Source organism: Cavia porcellus, unplaced genomic scaffold (genome assembly GCF_034190915.1).
Source record: "Cavia porcellus strain 051 isolate PalLab524CR breed Dunkin Hartley unplaced genomic scaffold, mCavPor4.1 scaffold_9, whole genome shotgun sequence".
Lineage (NCBI taxonomy): Eukaryota > Metazoa > Chordata > Mammalia > Rodentia > Caviidae > Cavia > Cavia porcellus.
The window spans coordinates 62,680,926-62,694,263 of record NW_026947492.1 but is presented as its reverse complement, the minus strand read 5'-3'; positions in this window follow the sequence as shown (position 1 = coordinate 62,694,263).

The window sequence follows — 13,338 nt, the reverse complement described above, 5'->3', positions numbered from 1 at the left end:
TGCATTAATTACATATATATACACACACATATATAGTCTCAGTTTCACACACTAATGAGACAATACGAAGTTTACCCATGCATGTCTGATTTCAGAAATATAAATGTGTAAGTATGTATGGATTAGTAGAATACTCATATTACCTAGCTTCGTCCTCTGAGGAGACCTGAAAGCACTGACACTCTAAAAACTAACCACATTTAACACCAAGACATAAACATCGTTCTCCAACAAGCTAGGCCCATGTCACCTATGGAAAATTGATTGCTTTCAGGACTGGATCAGCAAAAATACAAAATGATCCAGTAACATCTTAGGTGCCAAAAAGTAAGGGAAGTTTCAAAACCAGATGCAGGCTTGTGAAAAGAGCTCAGGCGCCAATATTGAGACATGTTCCTAGTGATCTAAGGTGAGCAATTTGAAAAACAGTGATAGTATAGGAGGTTTTTCCATGGAATAAAAAATGTAACTGTGAAGTCACAGAGTATAAATAATCAAGTAAATAGAAAATGGGGGATGAATAGATAGTGGTTCCTTGCAGTAAAAGTTCAATCAAGAAATGTAGAAGGAAGAAGGAAATAGAGGATTACTATTAGGCAAACACCACAGTAATAAATATTTCCAGACAAGATCTACAGATGAAGATCTTGTTAATGGGCATTAGGAAAAGGTTTGAGGAGAAGCAGAATTTGTATAGACTTAAAGTGCCTTCTGTAGGATATAGTACTCATCAATTTACAAAAACCTTGCTGTGGAGAAACTGGCAGATGTCAGCTGAGCCATGCGATCAAGGCAAGTATCACAGGTAGTAAAACACATAAACATCACAAATCCCTTCATGGGATGCATAGAGAAAGACACAACATTATTTCTGTGGCATTTTTGTCAACCTTACACGACCTCACTTCCAATTGTGAGAAAACATCCAAAGAACTTGTATTTAGGAACCTTCTACCAAAACCTGATATAGTATTTGTATTAATTTTTTTTGTTGCTTCTAACAAATCCCCACAAATGTATCAATTTAAAACAATAACTGCTCAATATTTTCAATTTCTGTGGATTTAGAGTCTAGCATATTTTAACTGAGTCCTCTGCTCAGGTCACGAAGAGGCTGAAAGCAAGGTGTCACATGTGGAGGCTTGGAGGGAAGGGTACTTTGCCACACTGCTTCTTGGTTATATAAGATGCTAACTGTAGGGAATTGGGGCGGGGGTACAAGGGAACTCTTCATGTTCTTTTTGCCACTTTTCTAAAATTAACACAAATTAATGTTTTAAAGAAAATATGTAATATACCTTAATTTCTCCTTCAGCATGGAGAGATGGGGTGTGTAGAGGAAAATGAAAAAGACAATCACATGTACTAGGATGAAATGTTTGTTTGTTGATGGAACTCATTTCTGCCAATTTTCTATGTATTGCCACAACACTATCTCCACTTCCAGTCTTCTGCCGTTTTTCTTTGGGATAATTGAGATGAACTGATTTAATAGTAATAAATGTAGCAAATTTTATTAAGTATTTATTATGTTCTAGTCATGGTGCTAAGTGACTGTCCTGCGTCAGTTATCTATATAAATGTTCACAGGGGTTTATATGTCAAGATTTTATGAAATTTATACTTTATATGTAAAACGTATTTAAATTAATTATACTCTAATGAAGCTATTTCCAAATATTATAATGTGACATAGTTTATCTGTCATATTGGGAAATATATATTGTATATATATTTTTATGTATTTGTGTATATAATATAACTGAGTTAAAAGTTTGTGCATAAAAGGACACTCTTTTCATTGGTGGGAGTTTAGACAGGTACATCCTCAATGGGAAGCTAACTATTCATATCAAAATACTGGAATTTAAAATGTAGGAATATTGCCCCATGCATAAAATAAGGAATGCTTTGAGATATTTGTAATAGGAAGAGATTGGAAGCAACCTAAATGTCCATCAATAGGAGATTGGTATTTACTACATATGTAAGAAAAACCACTGCAAAATGTTCTTTTTGGGCAAAATGGGACTGGGCATAAGGGAAAGAAATAGGGAGAGGGTTTATTTTTCACTGTGTTCTTAAAAGGTTATACCAGGCACACATATTACTTATTCAACCCACTCAGCCAACCGATCTCTATTTCTATATTAGTAGAATTTACTTTAACTTCTGTCGTCTGAAGTGGTTCTTGTTGTTCTGTTCTGTTCTGTTTTTGTTTTGCAGTGCAGGGTAATGAAGCTAGGGCCTTGCACTGAGCTGTATCCCAAAGCATTTCTTTCCTTCCTTTCTCCCTTCTTTCTTTTCTTCCTTTCCTCCTTTCTATCTCTTTCTTTCTCTCTCTCTTTCTTTTGGCTACCATTAAACTTGTGCTCTTCCTGCCTTAGCATCCCCCTACCTGAGGCATTGGGATCATAGGTGTAAGTCACTGTGCCCATCCACACTGGCATATTATTTTTCCTTGAGTAGAAATACTGACATCTTGTGGAATTTTAAGACAATGCTGCTAAATATTATTAACATCACAAAGATTTCATTATTCCACTCCATTCCACTCTTCTCAAGAGATACTTATTGAATACCCACCCATGAATTTTTGTCCATTTTCTTCTCTTTTTTAGACAGGGTCTCACAATGCCTCTCAGACTGGCCTTGAACTAACTTTGTGTCCCTGACCAGCCTCAAACTCACAGCGATCCTCCTGCCCCAGTCTCCTGAGTTTGGGAATTACAGGCATGCACTACCACACCTAGCATTTTGTTCAGTTTTTAAAGCTTACAAAGTTTCAACAGTACCCACCTTCATTTATTGAGCACTTTGGAAGTGCTAATTATTGCATCTATAGTCATGAGCAAGCCAGAGCATTCTGGAATGGAGTATGGTCAACAGCAATACCAACCAACTCAGTTTTCCCTGAGCGGACCAAGAAGGTTTCCTGAAGGAAGTGACATCTGAACTGAACTCTGCAGAAAGAACCACAATTGACCAGATGAGAAATGGAAGGAAAGTTAGCAATTGGTGTCAGCATGGGTACTTGGCAACTGGGTCACACAGAGTAAAGAGAACATTATAAGGACCAAGGATATAGCCCAGTGTCATAAGCTCCTGCCTGACAAATGCAAGGTCCTGAGTTCAATTCCTGAAGGGAGAGAGAGAGAGAGAGAGAGAGAGAGAGAGAGGCAGAGAGAGACAGAGAGAGAGAGAGACAGAGAGAGAGACAGAGAGACACACAGAGACAGAGAGACAGAGACAGAGAGACAGAGAGACAGACAGAGAGACAGAGAGACAGAGAGAGAGAATCTCAAATTTGCAAAGCAAGAGTGTAATTCCCCTATCCCATGCAAATTAAAGGAAAGAAATTGCTCAGTATGACTAAAGGTTACAGTAGAAGAGCTAAAAGGTGAGAAATAAGGCTTAACCAGATGGATTAAAAAAACTTACTGGGGGGCCATGGATTTAGCCCAGTGGCGTAAACACCTGCCTGGCAAGCATGAGGTTGTAAGTTCAATCCTGGATACACTGCTGCCCCCCCCCCCCCCGCAAAAAAATAACTTACTGGGTTTTCTTAGAAAATATGTAATACACCAAGATTTTGAATCCAGGACCTCTTTGAATTCCACCACCTCTTCTTATTCTTACCATGAAGTTTTTCCTCTGTGAGCCTCTCCTGGCCCCATGGCTACTGTCGTATGCTTCCCAACAGGGCTCTAGGCCGGGTTCTCTGTCCCCTTTCCCTTTTTAAATTTTCTTTCCTTCCTTCGTTCCTTCACCTCATCCTTCCATCTTCCTTCCTCCCTTCTTCTTTCCTCCTCCCTTCTTCATTGCTTGTTTTCTGCAACCTTGGTGCTAGGAAGTAAAGAGGGAAGACTCTGGGTCATAAGGTAGAAATTCAGGTCTCAGGGGCACTGCTCACGTTGGTTTTGGTCCACACTAGCCAATTTAGTAGATACAGATGGTGGATGATAATGATTCTTGCAACAGATCCTTTCTCCATCCTCCCAGCTTGCTGTGGTAGTGGGAACTTGGGGTAAAGGTGGCTGGTAACTTCGACATTGAAAGCTGTGTCTCTCAGTGGTGCCCAGTGTCTGCCATTGTGCCAGTGAAAGTGTGAATGTGTTTACTGAGTACTTACCAAGATCAAGACTTTCTCTGCTGCTTGTGTTATCTTGTTTAATAGTAACAATGATCCTATGAGGAAGGTATTATCTTCACTCTACTGTAAGAAAACCCAAGTGTAGAAATGTTAGGTGATTTGTTCAGTGTTACCCAGCATGAAAGTAGCAAAATTGGGGGCCTAATGGTCTGAATCCAAAGTTTGGATTCAGTAATTACAAAATCCCAGTTGTAAGGAAAAATCCCAAAGATCCACATATAATAAACTTTTCTGAAGTGTGCCTGAGACATGAAGAAAGAAAAGAAACTGAAGGATGTTTAACATAGTATGTAGTCAATATGACGCAACCCAAATTGGGGTGGAAGGTGCACTCCCACATAACTGAACCAAAGCCACAAACAAATAAAAGGAAATGAATTCCTAGTTGCTCCACTGTGTGAGTAGCTTTCTTCTTGAGATTGGGTGAGAAGACCACCAGTACCCCTCTCCAAGCTAGAAGAGGTTCTGGTCTCTCTTAGACAGCATGAAGCAAACCCTGTTTTCTTTGTTTATTTGAGGGATTTGATAATCTTCAAATAGAATTTCACTAGACAGGTGATTGAAAAGCACAATCTTAAAAAACAAAGAGAAAGAATTCTAGAGCATATATTTTTGATAGAAAAGCAGGTGAACTCTGGCCACAGATCTTTTTGCCTGGTTTCTAGCCTAAGTATTAGAAATCTGCCATCTCTGTTTGGCAGGGATGACTGATCTACTTTGCTACCTATCACAGGATGGGTTCTCTGGAAGCACAAGCTGAGATGGAGTTTGGAGTGCAAGATAGTTATTAGGGATCAACATTTATGGAGAGAAGGGACAAGAAGCAGGATTAGGCAGGGGAAGAAACTAACCTGCACTGCAGAGCTAGCCAAGTCTTGGCCAACCCAGAATTGTTACTCTGGAGAACTGATGGTCATAGTGGTCCTGGGTCAGGCTGAAATGGCTTGGTCTTTATTTCCACTTGTTCACCATCCACTTCCAATACAGACCTTGAGAAAACTGACAAGTAAAGTTTGTCTGCCAACTGCATCTGCTGAGTCTAGGCAGCAAATCCTTCCTTTAAGAGAGATCTAAGCAGGATATCTCCACGGTTACAAAACGCTTAACGTTGGTCATTTGTCAATTGATTGTTAAAGGTGCTGCTTGCTTGCTACTGTGTTGGATGCTAGAGGACAGGAGTTGATACAGGGATGAAGCAGAAGGGTATCTTGGCCTCAGATGAGTCTAGATAGGGGATCACCTAATTATGGATCAGGATAGCGAGTTCAGAGGACAAGAAGAAGGTCCAGAAAAGGGTCACTTTTCTAGCCTGGGAGTCTTTGTTTGGGGTTCCTCTCAGTCGGGCTTTTTAAAAAGTAATTTGCAATCTATTCCTCAATTCTCATTTTCTCACTACCCAATTGTGATCTATGCCCTTCCTTTCTGCTCTAATGAAACTGCTGTCTGTGGGAGCAACTTCCCTTCCCTCTCTTCCCTCCCATGGCAACAGCCTCTGTGCACCTTGGTCTCTGAATGTGTGTTGATTATGCTGGGCTCTGTTATGTCCTTGTAGATAGAAGGTACTAAAGAGTGAAGAAAGGGAGTGGTTTCTTTTTCTCGAATTAGATTTAAGGAACTCAGAAGTTAATAGAAGTGGTGGGTTAGTTCAAATACTCTGGGAGGCTGAGACAAGAGAATTGCAAGTTGGAGCACAGCCTGGACAACTTAGTAACTTAGGAAGACACTGTCTCAAAATAAAAAATACTGGGGATGTAACCCAGTGCAAAGGCCCTGGGTTCAATCTCCAGCTCTCCAGTAACACACACACACACACATAGAGTCCAAGAGCCCAGGGGTCTAAGAAGGCAGATCTAAAGGCCATTTGGGGCAGGCAAGGGAGGAAGCTGAGTATGAAGGATTTTTGCATCTTGGAAAACAAGCAACATCCTCAAAATGTGAATAACATTCATCCTCAAAATGAAATAACACTCAGCACTTATCAGTGTTTGATTATCTTCTGACCTTTAGCAAGATTGTGTTTAACATACCACTTTGTTCATATTCAGATGAGCGAGCACAGTACTGCCCTCCCAAAGTTCTGAGTTTGATGGGAAAGACAGCAAGGAAAGAGACAAATTTGCAATTCTTTTTTGATAAATGTTTAAATGGGAGTAAGGTCAGAGTGCTGTGGGAGTCCCAAGGAGAAATCAGTTAACTACCCTAATAGCTGAAGAGGAGACAGAAGGGAAAGACCTCAAGCTTCTCAGGGGAGGAAACATTAAGGAAGTTTTGGAGAACATATAAGAATTATGAAGTTTGTGGTTTCCAAATGTAGTATGTGATGACTGGTGGTTCCCAAGGCTTTGAATAGAATTTACAAGGTCAAAGTATTTTTGTAATAGTATTGATATTTTCGGTCTTGTCACTGGTTGGCAATTCCCTGATGGTGCCAAAGTGGACCTACAGGTGCCTCATAATGAATCATAGCAGCAGCTCCCAGTGATGCTAGAAGTCAGCACATGCTTTACCGCCAGTTGGTAGTAGTGAAAAATTTAAAGGCCAGCTACTCTTTAAAATATCCTTAGTGATGCAAAAATTACCAAGTTCACTGAATATCAATGCTTTAAATGTATAAATGAGTTCCGAGAGCAAAATCTTTGAAAACTACTGTGTTGGATAGAGAAGCTGGAGTTTCCATAGAATGTGAGCAAGTTTACAAAAGCACCAAGTTGCACTGGGCATCGTAGTTCATGCCTATCCTATAATCTCAGCCCTCAGGAGGCTGAGACAGCACTTGGTGAGTTCATAGCCAATCTGACCCTGTAGAACAAGACCCTGTCCAAACAAACAAACCAAGATAGTATATAGGTATTGTTACTGTTCTTTTCTTCTAGGGAGGATCTGCTGTTCTGCATTGTCAAGTACTCAGGCAAGTGGGTCAGAAGGAATGGAGTGGAATGAGCTGAAAGGCAACTGGAATGAGCTTGTGTCATCAGTAATGCCAAGGAAGACAAAATATATCTGCTACGGGGCTGCTGTAGGTGACCGGCTGCTGTGATTGTGTAGTGGGAGTAGTAAGGACCCTACTCTGGAGGCAAGAAAAACAAGCAATATTTGGGAGTGAAGAAACATCTTCAAGGAACTGGGACAAAGAGGGAAGACCTGAGAATGTCCTGAGAACTGGAAATAGGAGCACAAGTATGATCCATTTGTAGCAGTCTTTCCTTGCTGCCATGGCCTTTGTGAGAACAGACTTCAAATTCAGCAACACAAGTTTAGATACTGTGGTGTCTGCAAAATTTTTAACACACTTTCCAAAAACAAGCAAAAGCAAAACACATTTTCCATCAAGAAATGTCCCTTCCTTAGTCTGGGACACTCTGTGACTGAGTAAAATAAGGGAAAAGGGACAGCGTCCAGAGCTTAAGATTGTGAAAGGTTCCACTAAATGTCTCTGGAAATACTAACTTGTGGAATCCAGCCTCCACTCTGAAGAATTAAGAGCAGGCCCATGGAGAAGCCCATATGAAGGAGTCTGAGCTTCTGGATGGCTGCCAGCCCCAACTCACCCACTATACATGTGACCCATCTTAGAAGTGAATTCTTCAGTCTTGGTCAAATGACCTAGCTAATGCTGTGTGAATCACTCCCATCGCACATCACCTAGATGCATACTCATGTGTTGGGAGCCGCAGCCCCGAGCCCGGTCGCCTTACTTGGCGGACGTGAGGCCTGTAGTAAAGAGTAAAGCCTGAGGTAGATTACCCCTCCCATCGAGCACGTTAGTTTCCTGCTTACCGCGTAAGCAACCCGCTCAACAATATAGTCTGCCTGGCAACTGATGATGTTAGCCAATCAGCTTGCCTTGCTTACTTTAACATGATTGGACACTGTATCCGTATATATACTGGTGCCACCCCTGGGGGGGAAGAAGAAGCCCGGAAGTAGAAGCCCAAAAGGAGCCGCGGGGAGCGGACCAAAGGAGGCTTCGGCTGGGAGCGATCCCAGGGCAGGCTGTACGGAGAAGGAAAATAAAAGAAAAGGTTGTCCACTGCCAGACTTTGTCGTGTGTCCTTCCTGCCGGCCGGGAGTGACATCGACATTTGGGGGCCCGCACGGGGACTGATCACCCCCGAGACGTGACAGCGGACAACGCTCCAGTACAGAGCTGCGAGACAGGTGAGTTGGGGATAAGCCTGGGCTCTGGGTGGCGCGCACCTACAGGGCTTTTAGACTCCCCTCAGGCTCACGCGTAAGTGGCGGATTCCTTGGGCCTCACGCGGTGAGTAACATATTAAAAGATGGGAAACATGCTAGGTAGCAACACTAAGAGCGAGGGTGGTTGTGGAGAAAGCTCTCAAGAGCTTACAAAAGTACGCAGGGTATTTGAGCAGGCCCAGTCAGGGAGCTCCCGAGAGGGGCCCGTCAAGGGGAACAAAGATGCTAAGGAGAAGGACGGGGCTCTAGCCTCGGAGTCGTCTGACTCCGAGGACGAGGGAAAGTTGAATGGCAAGGAGGCCAAAGAGACCAGCTGTCAGGAGCCTAAGTCGCTCGATAAGGAGTCGCAGGGTTCTTTCCCAGCGTTGCGCCGCGAATTGCGCTCCGCTCAACTTGGTCTGCGGAGGAGTAGAGAGCTCCTGAGCGCTCCCCGGCGCGAGAGGGAGGCGAAGCCTTCCGCCCCACCTTGGGGGCTGTTCCCGGAGGCGATCCCTCGCCGCGAGGCGGCCGCCCGGGAGCTCCCTTCCCCTTCGCCAGAACAGGAAGTGATGCACGGGCCCCCATTTTCCGCCCAATCATGGCCGCCGTCTTATGCTCCGCCGCCGGCGGGTCGGTATTTTTACAGGCGGCTATGGCAGGGGGGACGTTTGTCTCATGAGGTACATCCACCACCTGGGATAGATAGTGGCCCCTACGGGATATTTCCTGTACAAGTAGCTATGGGCCAGGGACGTAATGCATGGGAGCCTTTTGAGATAAAGCAGATTAGAGAACTTAAAAATGCAGTTACAACCTTTGGGCCGACTGCGCCTTACACCATTGCCATGCTGGAGAACCTGTCTTCTGGGCCCCTCACCCCCGCGGACTGGATTCAGCTGGCAAAGGCGTGTCTGCCCTCGGGTAGTTACCTGGATTGGCGAGCCTGGTACGCAGAGTTCTCTGCAGAGCAGGCTGAGAGAAACGCCAGTCGGGGAAACCGGGGGTGGAACAAGGAAATGCTTATGGGAGAAGGTCGGCACGCTGATGATCAGACTCAGTTCCCCGGCACTGTCTATGAACAAATCAATGCCATAGGGCTCCGCGCCTGGAAGCAGGTAAGTGGTGCCGGAACAGCCTCCTTGTGTCTTTCAAAAATAATTCAGGGTACCACAGAGCCATTTGTTGACTTTATGGCCCGAATGCAAGATGCTGCCGATAAGATATTTTCTGATCCAGGAGTGGCTCGACCGCTGGTAAGGCAGCTGATTTTTGAGCAATGTACAAAGGAGTGCAAGGCAGCGATAGCTCCTCATAAGAACAAGGACCTCAACGCCTGGATTAGGATATGTAGAGAGATAGGGGGGCCGCTCTCCAACTCGGGAGTGGCTGCTCTCCTGGCCGCGGCTGTACAGCAGAGGGGACCTCGCGGGTTAGAAGGGGAATGTAAGGCTAAAGGGTGTTTTGCCTGCGGGGAGCCAGGACACATTAAACGTCATTGCCCAAACAATGCAGATGCTAGGCCTCGCCCTAGGAATGAAGAACCATATGTTTGTGGGCGATGCAAGAGGGGATCACACAAAGCTGAGGAGTGTAGGTCGGTCTTTGATGCTCAGGGCAACCGTATTTGTGGACGAGATGCTAGAGAGCCAAAAAACGGCCAGAGGGGGCCCCCTTCACAGGCGGGCCCCCGCCCCAGAGACAGGACAGCTCAGGATGGCAGCCTTCAACAAGGGCCACCCCTGGGTCAGCAGGTGTGGACCTCAGTGTCGCCTCCAGACTTATATTAGTGCCTGATATGGGTGTTCAAGTGGTTGAAACCACCTTTAAGGGACCGTTACCCGAAAATTCCGTGGGTCTGGTGATCGGGAGATCCTCCACGGCCCTTCGGGGTCTCATAGTAGTCCCGGGGGTCATAGACTCAGACTACACAGGACACATTAAAATTATGGTTCAATCTCTTGTGGGTACTATGGTAATCAATAAAGGAGACAAGATAGCGCAGCTCTTGCTGCTCCCCAGTCTCCACAAGAGATTCCCCTCAAAGCAGAAAATTAGAGAAAGTCAAGGTTTCGGTTCCTCAGGGGAAGTCTTCGAGGGACTCCATATAATACTTGATAAAAGGCCCATGCTCTCACTTAAGGTCAATGGCAAGAATATTACAGGGCTCCTAGACACAGGAGCTGACCGTTCCATTATCTCTAGAAAGGATTGGCCCTCCAACTGGCCCACCAACACTGCAGATAACACGCTGCAGGGCCTGGGGATGGTGTCAGCTCCTCAGGTTAGTGCTTCAACCCTGCTCTGGTGTGATGAGGAGGGTCATCAGGGCCATTTCCAACCATTTGTGTTGCAGTTGCCAGTGTCTCTATGGGGAAGGGACATCCTCACTCAGATGGATGTCACGCTTACGTCAAACTGCTCCCCCCAGGCTAAGGATATACTCAGGAACCAGGGATATACCCCCGGCAAAGGCTTGGGCAATGCCCTACAGGGTCGGACATCCCCAATACCAGTAGAGAACAAAAAAGGTAGGCAAGGGCTGGGTTTTTCTTAGGGGCCGCTGAAGAAGCTCTCCTACCCACTTCGATCAAAATCACCTGGAGGTCAAATGATCCGGTTTGGGTACCTCAGTGGCCCCTGCCTAAGGAGAAGCTATTAGCCTTGTCAGAAATAGTCAGTACACAACTTAGATTAGGACACATTAAGCCGTCAACCTCCCCATGGAACACCCCCATTTTTATAATTAAGAAAAAGTCTGGCAAGTGGAGGCTGCTCCATGATCTAAGGGCGGTCAACGCGCAGATGCAGTCCCTGGGGGCGGTCCAGAGGGGGCTGCCAGCTCTCTCAGCCATCCCTCAGTCCTGGCCAGTTTATGTTATAGATCTTAGAGACTGTTTCTTCTCAATCCCCCTGCATCCAGAGGACACTCATAGGTTCGCCTTTACTTTACCCACCATTAACCAAGAAAGCCCTGATCTCAGATACGAGTGGATAACGCTGCCCCAAGGTATGGCCAACAGTCCCACTATGTGTCAGATTTACCTTGATTCCCTACTGGCCCCCCTACGGAAATCCTTTCCCAAGATAAGATGTGTGCATTACATGGACGACCTTTTACTCAGCGGCAGGGACCCAGACATGCTAAATAATATGCTCGGCCAGTTGGTCGAGGCCCTGAGACAAGCTAATCTGCATGTTGCCCCTGACAAGATTCAGGGAGGAGAAATGGTGACCTACTTAGGCGCGAAAATCTCCCCTATGCTAGTCTCTCCACAGAAGGTCACCATTAGGACGGATGGCGTTAGGACCCTAAATGACATGCAAAAGCTATTGGGAGACATTAATTGGATTAGGCCATATTTACATATACCAAATTCAGATCTCAAACCCCTGTTCGACCTTCTAAAGGGAGACCCAGATATAGCCTCCCACAGGAGGCTCACTCCTGAGGCAAGAGCTGCCTTACAGAGAGTGGAAAAAGCCTTAGGTGGGGCTACCTTACACAGAATTGAACCAGGGCGACCCTTTGATGTCTGTTTGCTACAGACTAGTCTACAGCCCACAGCGGTGATTTGGCAGAAAGGACCATTACTGTGGATACACCCTAAGGTCTCACCTGCAAAAGTCATAGAGCATTACCCGGAGGCAGTCGCTTCATTGGCCCTTGAAGCGCATGATAGAGCTGTCCAACATTTTGGCTCAGGACCACAAGCCATCCGAGTACCCTATACCGCCAGCCAGATCAAGACCCTGGCTGCCTGCATAGATACGTGGGCCATTCTGAGATGTGTTTTCCATGGGGATATAAACAATCAATACCCTAAAGACCCTATCTTGTCATTTGTCACTCAGCACCCTATAATTTTTCCAAAGGTTACTGCCTCTGAGCCATTAGTCCCAGCAACTACAATATACACAGATGGCTCCAAGACGGGGATAGGCGCCTATGTGATCCTAGGCAAGCCCCCGGTTACCATACAATTTGAACCTGATCAGCCTCAGGTGGTAGAACTGCAGATCGTTAAAATGATTCTTGAACGGTTCTCAGAAGCCATTAATATTGTCTCCGATTCTAGGTATGTGGTCAATGCTATGCAAGTGCTTGAGACTGCCGGTTTAATTAGATCCACTTCCACAGTGGCTGGGCTGTTCCTGTCTATCCAGACATTGCTTCAGAACAGACACCATAAGGTCTTCACCACCCACATAAGAGCACATACATCCCTGCCAGGGCCCATGGCACAGGGGAATGCGGCTGCTGATACTGCCACTCGCCCGTTATGGATTTTTACCTTACTAACACCAATCGAGCGAGCCCGTGCCTTCCATGATAAGTTTCATGTCAATGCCAGGACACTAGCAAACCATTTCCATATTTCCAGAGCAGATGCACGAGATATCGTGCGACTATGTGACTCCTGTGCCACATACAAACCTGCCATACCGATGGGAGTAAACCCTCGAGGTTTGATCCCTGGTGATGTTTGGCAGATGGACATCACACATATACAGGAGTTTGGGACTCTTAAATATGTTCATGTTTCCACAGACACCTGTTCTCACGTCATATTCGCAACAGCAGAAACAGGTGAAAAAGTGTCTAATGTGATCAATCATTGCCTGGCGGCTTGGGCCGCATGGGGCAAACCAAAAATATTAAAAACTGATAATGGACCAGCCTATATAGGCAAAGCCTTCAATGAGTTCTGCAAAATGATGGAGGTTCAATTAAAACATGGTATCCCATACAATCCCCAAGGTCAAGGAATCATTGAGAGGGCTCATAGAAGCCTCAAAGAAATTTTACAAAAACAAAAAGGGGGAGTAGGCCAAGGCCTGGCCCCAAAGGCACGATTATCCATGGCACTATTCACACACAATTTTTTAAATTTAAATAATGATAATTGCTCCCCAGCCGTGGAGCACTGCAACCCTTCCCCCAACCATAAAGGGTGGGTGAAGTGGAAAGATGTCCTGACAGGACAATGGATGGGCCCGGATCCAGTGGT